This window comes from Sturnus vulgaris, chromosome 4 (genome assembly GCF_052056855.1).
Source record: "Sturnus vulgaris isolate bStuVul1 chromosome 4, bStuVul1.hap1, whole genome shotgun sequence".
Classification (NCBI taxonomy): domain Eukaryota; kingdom Metazoa; phylum Chordata; class Aves; order Passeriformes; family Sturnidae; genus Sturnus; species Sturnus vulgaris.
In genome coordinates this window covers 23,081,761-23,103,005 of record NC_142246.1, presented here as the reverse complement: position 1 = coordinate 23,103,005, position 21,245 = coordinate 23,081,761, and the positions used below count along the sequence as shown (strand labels likewise).

Sequence of the window (21,245 nt, the reverse complement as noted above, 5' to 3'; positions counted from 1 at the left end):
TGGACAGGGCTCTTCACTGCCACTGCATCTGGGGTAGGAGGAGAGCACCATGTGGGGTCTTCGCAGCTCAGTGCTCTCCAATCGTTGCATTTATGCTCCAATAATAGATGTTAGGGCCCAAAGAAAGAAAGGCATTTATTTAGGGGCAAAAAAATATGCAGTAGAGTTTTAGTCATGTGACTTCTGGGAAGTCAAAAAATCCCCCAGTATTGAGAACAGTTAATCCATAAAAGAATGTAATCCAGCAGATACCTGGGGAATTATTAATGTTCAGTCCAGAGATTGTATTTAGCACTTCAGTTAATGCAGAAATATGATTTTCCTAAGAAGACACTGTTGAAAATAACAGTATGCTTCTTTCAGCCCTTCTGAATTGTTTTGTCTTCTTCCTCTTCCCACTCTTAACAATATTTCATTATTCAAATTCTGGAAATCTGAATGTTGTTTTGTGAGGTATTTTTGTTGTTTTGTTTTCATGTGTTTCCTTTTGGAGTTGTGTAATTCAAAAACTCTGAAAAATTTATTCTTAATTGATTGCACTGGGAATGCATCATTATTTAGATAAAATTCTCCTGAAATCTCCTTAGGGCAAGATACTTCTACGTGTGGCCTAATAAAAAGGTGTTTTCAAGAGCCTTGACCTTCTCTCTGAGTGAAGAGGTCAAAAACAAATACTACTGAATTTAAAGATACAAAACAACTGACTTATTTAAACAAATGTTAATGTTAATAAACAGATATGGTAGAATCCATTAATTATGGGCATTGAACACCACAAACACAGTACAGTATAAGAAATTTGTTTTGAGGAAAATCTTTCGTCTCCAGGGAAATTAGCTGTATGTGCGTCTTGACAAGAACTACATTGACCTCAACTTTCAGATAATTTTATTAGCGCTTTCAGCTATTTAACCTTCTTTCTGAGATTCACTACTTAAAAAAAAAAAAAAGAAAAAAAAAGAGTTTGTGGTGATTTTAGAAGGAGAAAAAACCTACAGTCAGCAAAGCAATGGGATGTCATCGAGATCTTAGCACATGCCAAGCCCTAATGGGTTTTCAGGCAGCTTTCCTAGAGACAGGCAGCCACTGCCACCAGAGCTGATTGACACCCAGTGCTGCAGGCGGTTCCCCAAACAAGGAAACCTCCCTCCCTTGGCCCCAGGCACTGCATCTCCCCCGGGACCTACTGTATCTATCCAGCTGAATCCCCTGTCATTTGGAGAGCCTTATGAATAACCAGACACCAGCTCCAGGTGGTTTCAGTACTGCAAATGGACCAGAACTGGGTTCATGTCATGGGGAATGCTTCCTCCTTCTCTCTCAAGAAACTTTCCTTAGTCTAGCTTTCAGAGGAAACACATCTTGTGTTATTACACCATCTACCTATTCCTTCTCCTCTCATCAGGTTCACCTGGATAATCTGTTTGTATTCACTGTATGAATCTATGTGGTGCAAGGACCAGCAAAGCACATGCCCCAGAGCTAAAACCTAGGAGAGAATGAGGGTGATATTTTTCGGTTTTAGCTTGCTTTTTTGGTTTTTTTTTTATTAAGAAGCTCCCTAGAAGGCAGGCACATTTCTTAATCTTTGTATCACCTGAAAAAAATTCAGTGGAGAGTTACTCTGCCACAGTAAAGTGCAGTGTTCTGTGTAATAATCTCTAATGGATTAGAAATGGGAATTCTTAGGGAAATAAAACAAATTCTCTTTGCCTCCAAACCAACAAGAAAACTGGAATTTGCTTTTACTTTCTGTTTTAATTTAAATAAAACTCCCTCCTTCTAGAGCCAGGAATAGCCCCATAATTAGGAAAGTCCCTGAGATGTGGGACACGTGGTGCTAAAGAGTGGCAGATGTTTCTTGCTCTATGCCAGCTGCCCTTCTTGCTCTCTTTGGAGTTGTGGGAGGATGTGCAGGGGCAGCAGAATCCTCTGGCTCCCTGGTCTCCCAGCCTTTGGGTCATGTGATGCCTCGTTTCTCCCTAGTTGAAATCAAAGTGGTGTTAAAACCACAAGTGTCCTGTTTTGCTGCTGTGTGCAACTGCAATGTACCAAGTGCCTGCCTGCTGCTGGTCTCTGAGCAGATACCAGAGCACAGTTTAATAGCTGGTTACAAATAAATGAGTTCAATCCCGGGCAGAAATGGCAGCTGTGAGACTGGCCCTTGGGGATCCGGAATGCTGCTCTTGTAAAGAGAGCCTGGTGTTCTGAAATAACAGCACAGCTGGGGAGAATAGCCCTCTTAATACAATAAAAATTACAGTAAATCATGAACTAGTCAGAAAGACTTATAGCAGTGCTCAATTCTGCCTCTGATTTTAACCAGCATCTTTGACCAAATTAACATAGATGTCCTCTTAAAAGCACGATTCTTCCTTTGCAGTACCTATATGATACAGACAGTAAGACTGTTACTTGGTCAGAATATGTTTTCTGTATTCCTGAGTGGGGAAAAAGATTTATGTATAAAAAATACATTCAATTACATTATAGATTAACACAAGTCCTATAAAACTAGAGAGAACACCTATACAGTTGTAGGGTTCTAAGCAAAAACCCAATTATCAGATTTTTTGGAATGAGTCTCTGGTTTACATCTGCTGTGCATTCTAAAGGCTAAGAACTTTTAATATTGGGCTGTTATATATTTTTTTAATCCTTCATGTTACTGATAACCATGTCTCAAGAATAGTGCATGCTTTATGGTCTCAGGCTTGACCATTTACTGACTGCTTATGAAATTATGAAAGTGACTATTGCTCTATATCCCCAGTGTGTGTGTAGGTAACATTCTGCATGTGAAGTTACTAACTGCATGTTTGTCTCTTATTTAGCCATCCCTATCAGAAGATTTTAGGGTCAGTTTAAAAGAAATAAAACTTCAAGGGCAGCCATGGTTACGCAATGTTCACGGTATCAGGGTTTACTGGTAGAAGGCTATAAAATAAATGGAACTTGGTAATAAATTGAACTTGAAAGATGATCCTCTCGAGTACACATTGCCACTATCAGTTGCACAGGGAGGCTGCTTGCTGTGTTTAGGTAGTCAGGTTGATTTTATTCTGTGATTCTCAGTGGAGTTACCTAAATCCCTATCTTGGATGCTTGAGTGCTCTGACTTGAAATCTAAAGATTCCACAATTAAAAGTGGCAATCAGCACCCAGATTCCACAATTAAGAGTAATAATAATCAGCACCCTTTTGAATTCAGACAGATAACAAAAATGGGTATGTAAAAGTGAATTAATGTGCCTAAATTCAGGAATGGGAGAATAGATGCTTTATATAGCAACAATTAACATCGTCTTCCAAACTCTGGTTGCTGTTACCAAAATTTAGGACTATAGAAGAGGTTTCCCAGAATGTGCTGTATGGTCACAGTTACAGTTTCATACTTAACTGTTTGCCAAAAAGATAATGATTTTTCAGTTAATCAGAGCCATTAAATTTCCTCCCTGGAGTGAGCTTGGTTCAACTGCCCACCTGGTGTCCCTTGAGATGTCGGGTGGTGTTCAAGGCAGGCAGCAGAGAAGAGGCAAGAGCTAGGACTTGCATTTGGAGAAACAATGACAGGCTGAGCAGGATGCACATTAGGTAACACTCACAGACGAATTAACCAGCTGAATAGAGTTTGAAACACCTGCCCTGTAGTGCAGAAATGAAATTTGTTCTTTTACTGTGTCTGTCTTTGTTTTAAAAATAGCTCCTTGTTTAATCTCTGCTATATTGTTCCCAAAGGGTCTAGGAAGGTTTGTCATATTCTTTGTTAAAACATCTCTCTCCTAGCATGATGTTTCTCCCTGGGTGTCCTGGGGCTGGGTCAGATTGAATTTCAAGACAGTTGCCTTGGGGTGGCTGTGCTTTGACTACTAAAGCATTGCTGTGGCTAGCTCAGTCCTTTGGCTATAAGTAGTGTCAAATGTGGCCCAGTCCCAACTGTCACAGCTTCATTGATTTTGACCTTACTGACCTTACCTTACCTTACAGCTGAATTTCTGGCCACTTGATGGGAGTCTAACAAACTGGGTTGTTTTGCCCTTGATATTTCATTTCTTGTTTGGTGTTTGTATTTTCTGGGACTCTTCCCATGCTACCATAGTAAAGCATGTAATTCCTAATCCAGAAAATATCATAGTGCTGCTTTGTATAAGTGCAGTACTACGATTTTGAGTGTGTTAAAAATGAATATTTTTCTATTCAGTAAAATGTGTAGTTGTGGGATAAACAAATACCTACATGGGAAAATAAAAGGTGGCAATGGGGAGTAGAGGTGGTGCCAAGACAACACAGGGCAGTAAATGCCAGTGTCATACTGGAGGATGCCCAGAGCACTGCACGCTTCCCTTAACTCCACAATGCACTTTCCATTAATGTGTAATGGTAAGAGATATTAGGACATGCTTTTTGTGTGCTCTAGCAAAGTGGAAAATTCAAGTTTCAGAAGTAGTAAATAACTTAATCACGTCAGGATGTCAGGTACTTCACTTGACAAACTATTTTTGGAAACTTTCCAAGCTTCTGTAGTTTAGAGACAGAAGTGTGTACTTCTGGATGCTGTATGTCCTCTCTGAGGTTGAATGGATCTTGCTGGAAAAACTCCTCTATGCCTAGGGTTGTCAGACACAGGGCCAAGCAAAGAGAAAGGGAAAACAAATCACAGAAGAGAAGGTAACGGGGAAAAGTCAGGTTCCTGATTTCAGAGGGATGATAGTGCAAAAAGTTGCACAGAAGAAAAGCCACAATAAGCTGATACCAGACTAACCACCTCTCCTTAAAATAAAGAAACTTTCCAGTTCATAAAGCTGTTCAAGTAATAAAAAATTATGGCTGAAATCGATCCAGTAAACCTCTGCCTCAGCACTTCTGAATGCTGCATAGCAGTCAGGCCAAACTTCAATCCACCTGATTGATGCTTTGAAATGGGTATAGATATCTCTGGAGAAGGGAAGAAAGAAACAGTATTACCTTTGGGAGGTTGCTTTATGTGCAGCTTCTGTTAAGGCAAGCTGAGAACAAGGTTATATTCTTCTAGGTGGGGTCTGTGTGCACTGAAGCTCTTTGCAGCCTGTTTGGGTGCTTGTTTGATATCTTCTAGGATCATGTATATCAGCTGCAGGAAGTGTGGCAGAGGAATGGTATCACCACTCAGCAGAATGAGTCTCTTGTCTTTGCAGAGGACCTTACAGTTGCTGGGGTAGCAGCGATTCACCCAGTGTACAACCCAGGGATGGGCAGCACAGTTTGGGGAGTTTCCTGCTCAGGAGGCATTCCTGCCTCTTTGTGCTCTGCAGAGTGGAAATGCAAAGCCTGGGCCACTGTGGTTGTTTCTGTGAGCACCTGCTGTGATCCCAGTGTCAGGCACAGCAGTGGTGAGCTGGTCTCCTGCTGCTCTCAGAGGAGAAAGCTGATGGAGGAGCAAGTGGGTTGTGAAGTGGGGAGGATGGACTGGAAGATGGGAAGATGACCTGGAGGAGGGACCCACTGAAGGGTGAAGCAGAAGGAAAGAATATTATGCAGCTGTGGAGATAAATAAGGACTTGGCACCAACAGAGAGGGAGCTGGAAGCAAGCAGGGATGCTTGTAGGTTAGGCAAGCAAGACTAGTACAAAGGCAATGACAGTAAATCAGATGGACTAAGTTTGACAGCAAAAGTGAGTATTGGGAATTTTGTTTGTGCTGGGGAGTTATTTCACAGAAGTTCTGGAAACTTAAAAACTGCGAGCTCTGAGTTATTTAATAGTGAAGTACTAAAAGTAAGTCAGATCCTAGTTCAGGCCCCTGTGCAAAGAGATGTCTGTACAGTAAGAGTGTGCTGACTTAAATCCTCTTAAGTTCCTGCCCTGTTATGTTTGCACCTGGAGGTATTTCTTTTAATCTCCCCAAGTTAGTGGCTTCTTTAGACCCCAGTCTCTCAGTGCACTGGCTCCTCATGTGCTGAATTCTCACATAAGTCAAGCGTTAGCTGAAGTTGAATTTGGCTTTAATTAACAACATGGGATTGGCTGAAGTGGGGTTGTGTATCCCTTGAGTCACAATGGTGCTGTTCCAAGTTATGGTATTGGACATGCAGAAATTTCTGGATATACAGAAAGCTACAGCATGTACCAGCAAGACATGGAGTAGATAGTGCTGCAGGCAGCCTTGGGTTTGTTGCTGTTGCATCAGGAGAAGGTGGGTAGATTCAGAGCAGTGCTGAGCATCTCCATGGGCAGAAGAGGTGTTGTGTGATATGACTTAGCATGCTGCAGAGACCTTGCTCTGAACTCAGTCCTCGCTTGAGTCCCTGCCTTAAGGGACATGAAGCCTTTTTTAAACAATCCCATGAAAGCACATATATTTACTATTAAGACTTGATGGATTCATTCTGAGAGCCCCTGGGTACTCAGGATTAGGCTGTAAATGTCCAATATCTGGATGCCACGGAGCTCAAGATAATGACATTAAATGGGTTCCTTGCAGTGTCTGGATCTGGTTTTGTAAACCCCAGCAGTGTGTGTCCTTTGGCTTACACAGTAGATTTTTCTGTGGTACTTTGATGGTGAGAAATCACTGGGGAGAGAGGGAGAGTACAATTCCAAATATAAAGCATATATTTTTGCTTCCTCCTTATAGTGTCTCTGGGGCATTTTAATCCAGTTTTATATGGTGTTGTGTTACAGGGATTGTTTTTTAACTGCTATTTGTAATGTTGATTATTTCATATGTACATTATTTGATAAACTGGACTGATTTATTGCATAGTAAGTGTACTTAAAGGCTTTTGCTTGAAAATATTCTCAGAACTCTTCATGCAACTGTTTCTTAATAAAACTATTTAATCCTAAACAATAACACAATATAACTAAATGCATTTTTCCTGCTTTTTAATTGTTTTTGAATTGAGATTCTGCAGAGCTCAACTTAAATTTTAAACACTGCATCAGTTGTTGACTTAGATATCATTGCAGGGCACTGAGAGAGGAGTAGCACTGTCATAATCCACAAGTCAGAGCTTTAACTTTGTAGAGAACATTTTTTGTTTGCACATGACTGACAAAGTACTCTTATTATCAAAGGCTATGACTTTTACTTCTTGAATTTTGGGCACTTCTCTGAACTTGAGAAGTTTTTAGTAAGGAGCAAAGGACCCCAGCCCTCCTCCCCTACTCAACATGGAAGCCAAAAAGCAGAATTCAGATTGGCTGAATTAATTTTTAAATTAGAATATATTCTCATTCAGACCTTAATTTAATTTTACTTGTACTCTGTAAGAAAGAGACAGTCAAGTTATCCTGGTCATTTTGGCTGACATGATTCTTGGCTTTGCTTAAATTATTGATTATAGCAAGGGGAGGGACTTTGCAATGAGAACAGCGCTCTCACTAATAGAAGCCTTTCACTAAATCAATTTCTACCATTCCTGCAATGCACCGTCGGGAAGTCGGAGGTTTACAGCCTTAAGAAGGTTTTGTCTTCGAAGAGTGGATCTTTGCTTTACATTTTTTAAATCTTTTCATGTTTATACAGCAGCTGAAGAGAAAAACTCAACATAAATATATTTCGAGGTGCTGATCTGCAGGATGAGGGGCTGTTCTGGTTCAAAGTTGAACTAATTAAATCTTGATTTGATTGTCATCTGAAAGCCTGTGGGCTGAAAGTACCGTTTCAAAAGCTTGTCTCCTAAGCAGAGTCAGTCAGAAAATACATCAATATCTTGCAAGCTGGAATGAATTCAGTGGAGGATGCAGTAAATGCACACACTGCTGAAATCCATGTATAGCCATCTCTCTTATTTTTTCTTGGCTTATGAAAAAATGCAGTCATTTACATGGTCAACATGTGGTGTTTCCTCTGCTACATTTACCAGCAGTCGAATGGGGGTGGCTTCTCTTCCCTCCCATCCAAAGTACCATTCCTCATTCAACTAATTAAGTAAGTGGCTGTTTAAACACAGCAGTGTATTTTCTCATAATTTGAGTTGGAGATGCTACACAGAAGGAGAATATGAAGCTTTTGGGATATGTATATAGCAAACTTAAAGGATGCTGGTAGCAGATCAGTACGTGTTGAACTATACAGGAGCATCTAGTGACTGTAAGTAACACTTCTTTTTTACTTTTTCATAGCACTGGTTGGCAATGTCACTTAGGCCTGGATACTGAATGCAATGATTTTATCTGCTAATAAAAATTCTGCTCAGTGGAAGATCAGATGGTATCTGACAGGTTAGGTTACAGCAGTATCTTCCTGAATGCTCATCATTTCAGTAGTGAAATGACAAGTGATGTTTTATACTTGTGATCCATAGAGATTAAAGATCTTTACATAGATTTAAAATACGTTAAAAACCAGACTTCTGCTTTCTCCTTTACAAGTGACAAATTCTTCTCCTGTATTTTTCTTGTAGTCAAAGGGAAGAAAAAAATATTTCTAAACAGTGCAATAGTGGTACCCCTAGTCATTCCCTAAAGTTCAAGGGAAAGGAACTTTTGCAATAATGAGTGTGGTCTTGGAGGTCAGAAAAATGAGGCAGTCTATAGCCAGTATTGAATGGGGAGTTGTCAAAGAATGTTGACTAATATCTTGGATATTTTGTTTTGTCCATCTTGTCAGCTCTAAATAAATCAATTTGTTGAGGTAGAAAAAGAATGTCTTATTGGAAAGCTGACTCACACAAAACCTTTACACAACTTTTTTTCTTCATTACAGGGGAAATGTAATTAAATAGTGCAACTGTATTTGTTCCTTACAGAAACAAACCAATATAAGAAACAATTTGGCTTGGCTTTTGTAAAATTATTTGAAATTTAGTTCACTTTTTTCTTTTGTGGGTAAGCTAACATTGTTTGTCACACTTCAGCTGTAGCAGCATTTCAAGACAACATTTGGTGTTAAACTCAAATATCCTTTTCTTTTGTGCTTAACGAAAACAAAATAATGCGTCTCCCTTTTTTGCCCATGGAGGCTGTCAGCAGATCAACTAAGGAACTTTGGAGTCTCTTGGCTACATTAATTTCCTCTGATTAATTGTGCTGAAATACAACCAATGCTTTTTTAAACAAACATATCTGAAAAGTAGGAAGATGACGTCAGAACAACAGGGATTTCACTTCCACTGGTGTGGAAGAGGAAGTTTATTTCATTTTTCTTACAGGTTTGGTTTTTTTCCCCCCCACTAAAATCCGTGTGTTAGGCTTTGTAAAATTATATTGCCTATGTGTATTCAGGGTAGATATAGGGAATAAGACTTCTATGCAACATCAAAATTAGTGTATGATCATTAACAGAAGATTTGTTTTATATAGTTCTCTTGATTTCATGTCACAGGTGAATTCTCTCTTTCAGAACTATACTCCAGATTTCTGTACTTTGAATATATAGAGCTCCTATTACCTAAGATTTTCTTACAATTTTCTAAATTTTCTACATTTAAAATTTTCCATAATTACTTCACAGGGAAAATGCAGTATCTTAAGAGAAGCTGCCTTAGGAATAGAGTGACAGTGGAAGTTTCCCCATTCTCTGTTCCTCCCAGTGGCTTCTGTCCACATTCACTTTAAGTTTTGAGAAGCTGGTCCAGGAAACAGTGGGCCATGGCCCAGTGTATTCAACACTTCCTGGAGGAAATCACTTTTTTTGGTGGATAGGTGTCTCTGACTTGAGGGAGACTGTTGTTAACCTGGGACAAGCTTCAGCTGTTCCAAAATGAAACTAATTGAGTAGTGACTCTACTTAGTTTTGGTTTTCCAGGAATGATGCAGAAGGGATTTTCTCTGCCAGAAGTAAGTGGAGATGTTATCTCTGTGTTCAGCCGATGTTTGAGATTCACTGCTTCCAAATTTTGGTAACATCAGTGCAATAACTGTTAGACAGTGTGAAAAAAACACCACAGGCAAAATGTACTGATTTAGAAGTTGCACTCCCTGCAGACCACACTTGAAAAATACTGTAATAGTAATTATTGGTTGTATTTTAAGAATTCAAGTGTACCACAGAAACGTTATTGTGGGTGGTGGAATACATCTAGTATTTGCATAGTAGACCTCTTTTATTTTCCTCTGCAAACCATCCCATCTGCAGACAGGGAAAATGGACAGATCACACACTGGCAGTAGAAGGGAGGAGAAGGAGATTTCACATGTAGCTCCTTTATTAGTAATACATTTAATTTTATATCTTCATTTTTGTTACACAGGAATATTTATAGATACGCATTTATAAAGGCTAAAGTGGAGATGAATAAGTTCTTCAGTATATGCCAATAAACAAATTAAAAACAAAAGGAAAACATGCATAAATTCTTCTTGAACCAATATACCTTGTCCCCAAATAGGAGTTTAAAAACAATGTGTATTCAAAAGCAAGGATATATTTCAGGTCATTGTTTATCTTTTTAGGGTTAAACTTTCATTTTAATTTTGTTTTTTCAGATTTTATCTTTTTCTGAGAGGGAAACGTGGGAGATTCTGTGGGTTGTAAGGAAAAGTTTTTTGAATATTTGTTGATTTGGGTTTTTTTTAAGTGGACAAGCTGCAATTTTCCCATTGTTTCCAGAAGTTACAGAGTTAAAAAGTTCCACATATCACGAGACACAAAAGTCGTGAACACTGCTGTAAAAAGTGCTGAAAACAAGTCTGAGTTCACAGGACCAGTATTTCATTTCTTGTTTTAAAAGTAAACTTTTTGAAATGAAACAACCTTGCAACTTGAATTCTGCAGTAAGGAGCAAATCAACTACCTAATGTGGCAAATGCTGAAGGTCTTTTGGTGGGATGTGGTTTTATGATTGCTGAGGGGTAAGGTGATGATCAAAGTTTAAAAGAGAGGAAAAACTGTTTTCTCCTTCTGGTAGCATTACTGCAAAAGGGTCAGTGTAAAGGCCACCAAATCGGGTTATTTTGACTTTTGGATTATTGTTTTACAGATCCTAGGTCAGGATTATGTTTCCCTGGCCACAGTTTTATCAGGGCTAATTCTATTTTCAGGTGGCAGGATTCACTGAGAATTTGTTATCAGTGTATAAACTGAATTTCTGGCTAGCATCTTGCTTACAGTATATTGCTGTCATCTCTCTTTTCTACTTCTAAAATTTTCAGGAATGCAAATAATATTAGGACAGTGAGCCTGTAGACACTGACATAAGAGCTTGTTGAACTGTAGTAATTGTCATGTGTGTAAGCAGTGCTAATTACCTCTCCACAGCAGTTGTCTCTGCACTAATCACCAGCCAGATCTGCTGTTAGTTAACTGTTCCTCAATAGTTAAACTGTTCCCCTTTCCTTATTCATACAGATATTTAAGACTGTTCTATTTATCTATAAATAAATTTATATTTGTTAAACAGTGATGCAAAATTTGGCATAAAAGTAGTAAAATCTTCCTTTTACTACTACACGTTAATATAAATTGGAAGGAGACAAGTGTGAAAAGATAATAATATTCAATATAATATTATTCAATAATAATATTCAATCCCATAACTCCTGCATTTCTATTGTCATATGAGATTATTCTTTATTTCAGGGTAAGAAAGTATGTACCTTTGTATTTATGAGAATAAATTCATTTTGTATTTTCCTTCTTGGAATATATATGTATATTTATATATAAATTCCTTAGAGAAAGCATGGATATATTGGTTTGAAGGTTCTCACATCAGATGAGGCTTTTTAATCTGATCCAGTGTAACTGTGGTACAGCTGTGGTAACTTCTATCGAAGTCTGTCAGTAACGTTGTTAGTTCCATTATTTCCAATATAAACCAATATAGTAAATGGAAGACAAAGCTTTTACAAGAGTTACAGTGGTTACAGCACCGTGCTGTACATAACCAAATGGCCTTATATAGCTTCTTTATGGGTCACTTCTCTGACAGGGGTCAGTGGCAGAAACTTATGACTTCACTCAAAACAAAAACAGAGCTAGTATAAAACAGTCCTCCCCCTATTATATCTTTTTCACTTTCAGGAATTGATACTTTTAGGACGTGGAGACTTGGTATGTCATTCATGTTATCTTCTTTAATTGCCCTTGATAGACTTTTCTAACATGAATTTGTTTAATTTTTTTTTCTCATTTATATTTCTGGCATCCACAACATCCTGTGACTGTGAGCCCCATAATCAAATTATGTGTTATATGAAAAAGTATTTCCTTTTGTTATAAAATTGCTCTCCAATAATTTCATTAGATGCCTCTTGCTTTTCTGTTTTAGGAAGCAGTAAATAACAGTGAATGATGATTTCCTTTCCATCCTTGCCTTCTTCCCACCATTCATGAATTTACATATTTCTCCGACATCCTCCTCTCCTCCCTGTCATTTACACTCCAAGCTGGAGAGCCCTACTTTACTCAATGTCTCTTCCTGTAGAGAGATTTTTATCTGTCTCTCTTTTCTAATTCTGCTACATCCATTTTTATAGTAGGGCATGTGAAGTGCATGCACTAGTCCTGTGATAGCTCAATCCTACATTAAAATTGTAGGCATAAAGACATTTATCTTGATCTTGGTTCCTGAAGTGTAACTTTTTCAACTGCCAGGGAGTGCTAAAATGCTACCTTAAAAAACTTTGTGACCTTGATCCTTCCAGAGTGGCAAATAGTAATTAATTGTCTGCTGTTATATATGAGGATTTGAAGTAGCAGAAGAGTAACAGTAAAGGAGCTCCTAAGAAATTGATGAAAATGAGGAGATGGGTATCTTTGTCCGTTCAAGAAAACTGAAAGGCGAAGATTGTGCATTGAAAAACAGCTCTTGAAACTGTATGTATCCTAATCCTGTAGGATCTATCTGCAGTCATTTGTTTTTGCTCAGCAACAAAGGTGAATTGGAATCCAGAAAGGATGCTCTTCTTGTGCTACAACTGGTTTTCCAGCTTTCCCAGACCAGCTGCAGTCCTCTGGCATGCCCACAAATTGTAAAGTTTCCACCAAAGATTGGCTGCTGTTTTCAGCTGGGGGATGCTTGTGCATCTCTTGTTTTACTGGTTGTGACAAAAAACATCTTCCAGATTTCTTAACACCAGAAGGTCTTTTCCACAGTGCTCAGTGGTGTGTGGTTTATCATACCCTGGAGATTTTGTCTGTTGTTTTCCTGTGCTTTGGCATACTTTTATTCTTACCAAGAAGGTGTTTGTGTTTAGGGGTATTCTATCTCGGGGTTCACAATAAAGAAAATTTCTCAAATTGTGCTCTGGGCATATGCATCTTTAAGGGAAGTTTATCCTCATTTTCAAAGCATCCATTTTGCTAATGGGCTTTGAATCGAAGGTGATACTAATTGCAAGTGAAATTGTGTTGTGATTCTGTGGAATTTTAAAATTAATCCCTTCATTTTTCTCTTTCCAATGCTATCTGGCATAGGACTCTAGTTGTGTATTGGGTTTGTTCCTGGCTACTGTTTGCTGACTTAGGCTTCCTAGTGTGATCTAGGCCACAATTATATTTTCTGAATTTTTCTTCTAATTCTTGCTAGTGCTTATATCAGAGATACCATTTGTATCTCCTTAAATGCGGATTTTTAAGTCTAGCTTCAATTGCATATATGAATCCACTCTGTGGAAAATACAGAATTTTAGTGCAGGAGTGCCACGAGGTAGCTATGAGAATTAAAAATACTACTATTTCTAATGCTAGATGGGTGCTTTCAAAGATGACTAACATCTTTGAGATTACTTAATACCAGAAGGTATTTGGACAGTATGACTAAAGATTTAGTAGAACATTGATATACCAATGTAGTGATGTGAAATACTTGAATAAACTGCAGGGTTAAGAGACCCCTGTGTGCTGTCAGCATGCTTCCCTCTCCCAGGGTGGGTGAAGCAAAGCCAGCTCCTCTGGAGCTTCCATCTGCTGTCAGATAAAGCCTGCCTGTTGCAGATGCTGTACATTGCACTTCATGTATGGCTCTATGCATTGTGCAGGAAAAGATTTCGTTCAACTGAAGCAAAATTACTTTTGAAAAGGTTATAGTTGTTTGGTTGTTGACTTTTTTTTTTTTTTTTTTTTTTGTAAGTCTCAGAGTTTGAAGGCTGGGAGGTGAAGCTTACCATCTTACAAGCCCTCAGCATGGGCTGGAGGTGCCCAAGGGTCTCTCCCTGCAGGCAGGCCATGGGCCATGGGGCTAATGTGCTGCTTCCTAGGCTCGTGCACAACTTCATGCTTATGCATCTCTAAGTAGATTTTCACCATAATAAATTCTCCCATCCCTTCAGTACTTTAGCAACATGAAATTAACTTGCAGATGGAGAAATACTAGGTCTTTGGCTTCTATGTTGGAAAAAAACAGGATCCTGCAGTTTGCTCTCTAATGCACATTTCACTACAGCTTTAAAGTGCAAACTAATCCATTATATAGATTGTTAAAAGTCACATTCTGGCTTTTACTGATAGTACTAAATTGACTAAGCTTTGCCATATTAGAAAGAGCAGTCCATACTGAAGGATGGAAGGGGATTGTGATGTGTAGACACACTGGAGCACAGTAGCTGATCTCTGTGCACTGTGTGTGTGTGTCTGGTGCTTGGGTGCAGGGAGCCTGCACAGACCTGGAGTCTGGGCATGACTCCAGGAGAGTTATTTAGTGCATCTCAGACCTCTCCTCCTCCACCTCCCTGACTTTGTTTAAAACAGGGCTTGTACTCTTCTGCCTCACAAGGTTGGTGTGAAGATGAAGCAGTCATTTTATGGCATCTTAGAGCCTCTGCTGCAGTGTGTGACCTGAAGGATGAGCAGAGCTTGCATATAACAGGGGAAATGACTGCTCTCACAAATGTTGCTTTTTTTTGTGAAGTAAAACATTTAATTTCAGACAGTAGCTCCATTGTTATTCAGTTTTATATTCTGTTTTCACTGAATCATTAAATTCAGAAAAAGGGTTTTTTATGTATTTGCACAGTGCTCTAAATGAAGCTGTCAAAGAAAAGCAGATTTAGTCAAGCCACCAGTTGAATTGTATGTCTGTGCCATTGGGCAACTTCACTTGCTTTTAATTAGCCAGTCATATGCACAAAACCACTAATGAGCACATCCCTAAAATTTCAGAGTATATCAATATATCTATGCAGGATATTCTCCAGAGAAGTGCAGTCCTTTCTCTACATTGACTCCTGAAGTCAGTAGGCCTCATTATATTTTAGATGAAAGAAATTACCCTTGCCCAGTATCTGACTTTTAATGCAAATATTTTTATGCAGTTCCTTTTCTAAAATGGAGAAAAAAAATGGTATTTGCTAGTCAGCTTCTTTCTTCCATATGCTGTCTTACTACTCATGTCATTCAGATTAAAGAGGCTGACATTACCAATCCTCAATTTAAACTATTGAGGATACAACAGAAATAGGATAGAAAGCTATTCCTCAGTCCAAACAAATGGGATTAGAAGTCTGGAGTCCAATCTTGTCGCCATGCTTTAGTACCAGGGATTGATGGCAAGTGTATTGGAGGGATTAACATCTGTTCCTTTGTCTTTCACGACTTTTAACAAGGTAAGAATCTCTAGCTACTTACAGAAAATGTAAGGGAGATGGGAACCACCTGTGTCTACAGCCAGTCCCAGTAGAATGGAGAGTTACAGGCTGGGAAATACTGAACTCTGTTTGAAGCTTGCAAAACAAGTGTTAGTTGTAAGTAAAGCATTATGGTTTAGGAGTTGCTTTGTAGAGAGTTGAAGCTGTTGAGGTGACCCTACTGCCATATGCCAGGCATTGGCACACCCTCCCCTCCTGCTCTGCAGGCATCCTGTGTCTTGAAGTCAGAAGGACATCTGTGTTTAACTTGAATATATTTTGTGTCAGTATTACAGACTGAATCTTTCTGTTTTGTGTAAAAATTCCTGACTATATTTGTACATTGCCCAAAATTAATGTTTTTTTCTCTGGGTGGTTTGACACTAGCATACCAATTCGCTTTCAGGAGACAGGAGAATCAGACTCTGTAAGAGAAAAATATATAAATCCAGAGCTGCTACCAAAGTGATTTTCCTGGTTTTTCTACCAAATGCTTGGCTGCTGTTGTTGTGACAGATAAATTTTGTGAAGGGAAGGAAGGCTGGACTCCGTGCATATGCACATTGCTTTCCCTTGGTGTGCTGTGCAGTGTGCCTGCCAGGGTGACAGTGTGGGCACAGGCTTTGCTCTGCGAGCCTAGCAGTCCCTTGGGTGGGGTGGTCATTTAATTCTTCCTCCTTAGACCAAACAAAACCCTGCTTCTAAAACAAAGTAGTTAAATATGTTATGAACCCAGAACATGAGATCATATGCTGCAGTTCTGCTCTCTTTGGGGAAAGGCATGGGAAGAAGAAATTTTTTAAAAAATGAGAAAAGCAGATGCAGCTTGCTGCTGGACTGGTTTAGCCCTGAAAGCTAACTGGCAATACCATTTTTAGTAATTTGCTAATGATGATAATGAAAATACTCTTGAATAGCTCTTGATGAGCTATTTGCTGCTCAGATTTCTTTGAGCTGAGGAGTCCTTTGGGTCAGAATCACACAATGCATGATCACAGTGGATTTAGACAATTTAGAGGCACACAGTCTGCTGTGTTTTGGACTATTCTAAGTAAAAGCTTTTGCCATCTAGTGGAAAGAATAGAGAATTAGCATTTCAAATAAGCTAGAAACTCAGTCACACCGATTGTATTCTTTACTGTGAAGGGGAGAGCACTGGAACAGGCTGCTCAGAGAGGTTGTGGAGTCTGCTTCTCTGGAGATATTCTAAACCACCTGGATGCAATACTGTGTGACCTGCTCTAGGTGTACCTGCTTTAGGAGGGGGAAGTCTCTTCCAACCCAAACCATTCTGTAATACTGTGATATGCAAAATGTATTTATAAGCAGTAGATCACTTGCTAGAACAATAGCAAATTATTCTGTCTGCTTTGAAAGTTAGATGGTAGAAATCTTCTAAAATATTGGTGCACTTTGTTCAGATACTATCTCATTTAAGCACCAAGTTGGTGGAAAGGGCATTCATTTATATGCTGCCCTCACTTGTTTGGAACTCTTTTTCATTCCACCCCAGATGGTACCTGCTTATTTTTTCCTGCATCTTAGGTTGGCCAGTATGCTTTGAATTCTTTGGTGGCTTGTTTTCTCTCACCAGTGAGATGGGGAATAGAACTGGAAGAGCGAAAGTGAGAAGAAGTAATGACTCACGATAAAGAAAGCTTAGTAAGTGAAGAAAGAAATAATCATATATAAAAAGTGATGCAAACACTAGCACTGGCAGGCCAATGCCTAGCCTGTCTGCTCGAGGCTGAAAACAGAGAAAATCTCGGGCCTATGCAAGCACTGCTCAGCAATAGCTAAACCACTGGTGTGTTTCCAGCACTTGTTTTGGTTACAAATGTAATGTGCAGTACCCTACAAGCTGCTAAGAAAAAAGATTAGACCAATTCCAACCAGACCCTGTAGGTGATCTTAGTTGCCTAGCTCTCCTAATGTCCATCAGCACCCTAATGAAGAGATTGATATCTTGTCACACAGTAAAGTCTGTGGAAGAGCCTTAGGATGTGTCTCCACTACTGCACTTTCCAGGGTGCAATTCATCAGCTTTTGCTCAAGCTGACATGATCTTTCCTACATATCTATAATTTCATGTTGTCACCACTGCTTCACCTGACTCAACAGCCACCCTCCTCCAGATGGGAGAGAGGCTAGCTTCTTCCTGGTCCATCTGTTGCCACAGCAGCTCCCTTGAGACAACAATTCAGGTCACCTCCAAGTCTTCCTTCCTTACTTTTCCAGACTCTGCTTGTTTTGTGGGGTTGGTGAACAGGCTAGTCCTCTTGTGTTAACCTATTTTTTGCCCATTTTCCAGGAAGGAACATACAGACCTTTCCTTACATTCTTACTACAGTACTTTTTCCTACTGCTGCTGCTGTTCATATCAACTGCTGCAAATGCAAGCTGTGGTGCTGGCTTCTCACAGCTTCACCTCTACACCTCAGACTGTATTGCCCCTGAGCAGACAATGTGGAGAGCCCAAAAATTCTCCTATTTAAGCAGGACAGCTAGTATCCTCCATTGCCCTCATCCATGGCTGTCAACAGTTCTTCAGAGCCCCTCTCCTGAAGTGACTTGCCCTTGTTTTCTTTGGTAATAGTACTAGTACTGTGGTTATTGTATCAGCAGCTTGAGCTTTGGTCCTTGAAATGGAAAATAAGACAAGATAGCAAGAAAAAATGGGTTTAGTTGTGAGTTTTGGATTTTTTTCCTGAATGTTGACAAATCTGTTTTCCTCTCCTTTCCTTTAGATTAGTCAACTCTGCTTGAATGCTTCTTATGCTTGTAGTAACTTATTTATACAGCCTGATCGCATCTCATGAAAAAGAAAAATAATACAGGCGATTCATCCCAAACTTCCTTAGGATTTTTACAGTCAGTCTTTTCTGATTATGGCTGATTTTACAGTTGATCAAAACAGCAAATCATTTTGGCACAGATAGAGTTTGGTTACATGTATGCCTGTAAATCCCACGTTTCAGCATGTTTTCCTAGAAAGTGTTAGAGAATCTTCCTCTCCCCAAGTGTATGTGACTGGTGGCTGGTTCAGCAATTCGGCAAGGAGGATGACAGGGTTGTCATGACAACCAGATACATGCTGTGAGCAAAGATGGTGACAAATGACCAGCTTCTGGCTGGTTATCACTCCTCGTTGAGTAGCATTCCCCAAATTAGACAAACGTGTCTGATTTATGATTATTTGATCTGTTGACCTGTATTTTTGCTGCATTTGTTTCTGAGGTAGCAGCCGTGTTTTTTGCAGTGATGCTTAGGCGAGGCTGCCTGCTGGCCATCATTGGGATGAATCATGCGAGTAGGTGAAGCTGTTGATTTTGCTGCAGTGCATAAAAAGTGAGAAGTTATCTTTGGAGACTTCTTTTCGTTAAAACCAAACTTGCACATTGAGCCCACTGCAGGAAATAGATGGGATAAAAGCATACATGACCTGTGTTGTTTCCATTCTGCTGTTGAATGGAGGGTGCTCCCTGAATTTCGCTTGTCCTCAGTTGTTAATATAAAGTCTTCCTCTCCCTTCAGTGCCTGACTTGATCTTCAGTGTGCATACAGGGTGGGGGGAATATGCTTCCCTTAGGATGAAATCCTGGCTCCGCTGAAGTCATTGGCTTATCTTCAAAAAGGCTAAGTTTCTGTGGCCTTCTTTTCCTTTAATTTTGCTTTTATTTAGATGCAGAAGACAGAAGTAAAACATTTTCATTTCAAGACTTTGGAGTTTCAGAAAAGAAAACAATATTTCCCCCCACCCGTTTCCTTTTATTAAAACCTTTTTATCCACCTGTCTTCCCAGTTCCTTTTTGTGCTTCCCCTTGGTTGCCCAGAGGAATAGCATCTATAAAATACATGTGATATGGTGCACAGCTCTTCATTATGCTTCAACCTAGCAATGAAGATAGACCTCAGATATGAAGTTAGTGATTTCCCATTGGTGCCCAAACACTAGGACAGCATGTAGGATACTGTTGCTGTCCCATTCTCTGCAATTATTGACATGGGAAGCTTTGATGCAGATCTCTTATGGCAGACAAGGTGCTTTTCAGTTTGAATTCTTCATTTTTATTATGCATCCACTGCTGGAATGTGAGCAATGGGAGGGCTAGAGATTCAGAAGTTACTTTACAGATTTATTATTGGCCAGATTTTTTTTTTTTTTGCATTTGGAGAACACTGAAAGTGTTCCTGTTAGTACAATCACGCTTCCAGCCTGGACAATGAACACTGCTTTTCAGTTAATTTTTTTTTTACTGTGGAAGTATACATTTGAGACAGAGGTAGGCAATCACAGTTGGGATCAAATCTGGTGTTGGGATGGTGTCGCTTTTCTTCAGAGGATCTTAACAGAAGAAAAAATGTTACAAAACAATCATAAGAATAGAGATAACTATGCTAGAAGTACAAAACAAAAAAGAGATATCTTTTTCTCTGTACAGTATAGGTATTTTATTACTTAACCTATTTAGATAGTGTAGATCAAGTGTTTGCAAGTATTCTTGAGCCTTGCAGACATGCAATCTCACTTGGGCATTCCTCTCCCACATAGTGAAATAAGCCCTCTTTAAGGTAGAAAGACTGACTGAAGTCTAGTGCTTCCACTAACTCCAGCAGAGCTGTATTTACATTAGCCAGAGGCTGTGCACTCACATCTGCTGCTACTGCTTCCAAGGAGGCAAAATGAGATCCCTCTGTTAAAATGAATCCCTGGAAAAGCAAAGCATGTGTCCTTTGAATGATGAAATGATACCTCTCAGATTTCCCTGAATATATTTTCTGTCTTAGTATGACTCTACCTTGCTTCTAGGTAGCAAATTTAAAAAAAAATGTGATTTTAGCTTGTGAAATAACAGTTAAAATTGTCATGTGGCATAGGAGCTATTACTGTACTGCACCTCCCTGGAACAGAACTTCCAGCACTCTGATAACTGTACAGCATTTTTACAGTCTCTGTTTTGAAGTCATGTACGCTGCCAAACTCAAGCCCTTTGGAGCTGCATTTCCTCTTACTCAAGAGTACTCTTTTTGTCCATAAATTAGTGCCCTAGCCATGCTGATTGGTGGGATTTCTTTGCACCTGAAGAAGAGATGCATGTGCAAAATGCAGGCCTGTTGTTCCAAGTCCGACTCCAAGTTCAATACAGAATCTATTGTGTTAGACATGTTGCCTTACTTAAGAGTATTTTCTTCAGGAAGGAAGTTTGCTTGGCCTCCAGTAAACCAGGTTCCCTCATGCACAAGGACCTAAGCTGAGAGGCACCAACTCTCTGTCCCCACACCTTGCTTGTCATCACCACCAAGTTCTCTTGGAAGTGGAGGTAACACCTAGCTGCTGTGCAACAAAAATTACATGTTTTGAAATGTCATACCATTGAATGGGGTCATTATTTTACTACCTGTAATTCCACATTCAAGCAGAGTAAAGCCACTGATGTCCTGATATCCTGTAGTATGTCCCTGATGCCTCAAGCATTCATCTGTCTTGTTAGATTTTGTGTGTTGATGCTTATTTTGTTGTCTCTCTTGTGCTGGTATCTCTTGTGATGCCACATTACCTTTGACTTGCACACTGAGTGCTTTCATCTGTTTGAACACTCAGTGCACTATGGAGACTTTCCAGTTCATGCTGGTAGGAAACCACAGCGAGGTTTGGTGTTTCAGGATGAACACCTGCCCTGTGGTGCTGTCTTGTTCAGCCATGTTTATCAGATGGTCTGGGGCCAGTCCCTGTGAGGAGCACCTGCACACTGACAT

The 21,245-nt window shown here is 39.5% G+C and overlaps 1 protein-coding gene across 11 annotated transcripts in view; it reads left to right on the top strand.

Moving 5' to 3' along the window:
- APBB2 (amyloid beta precursor protein binding family B member 2) overlaps positions 1-21,245 on the top strand; it is a 167,105-nt gene that overhangs the window by 79,018 nt on the left and 66,842 nt on the right. The window lies entirely within an intron of this gene.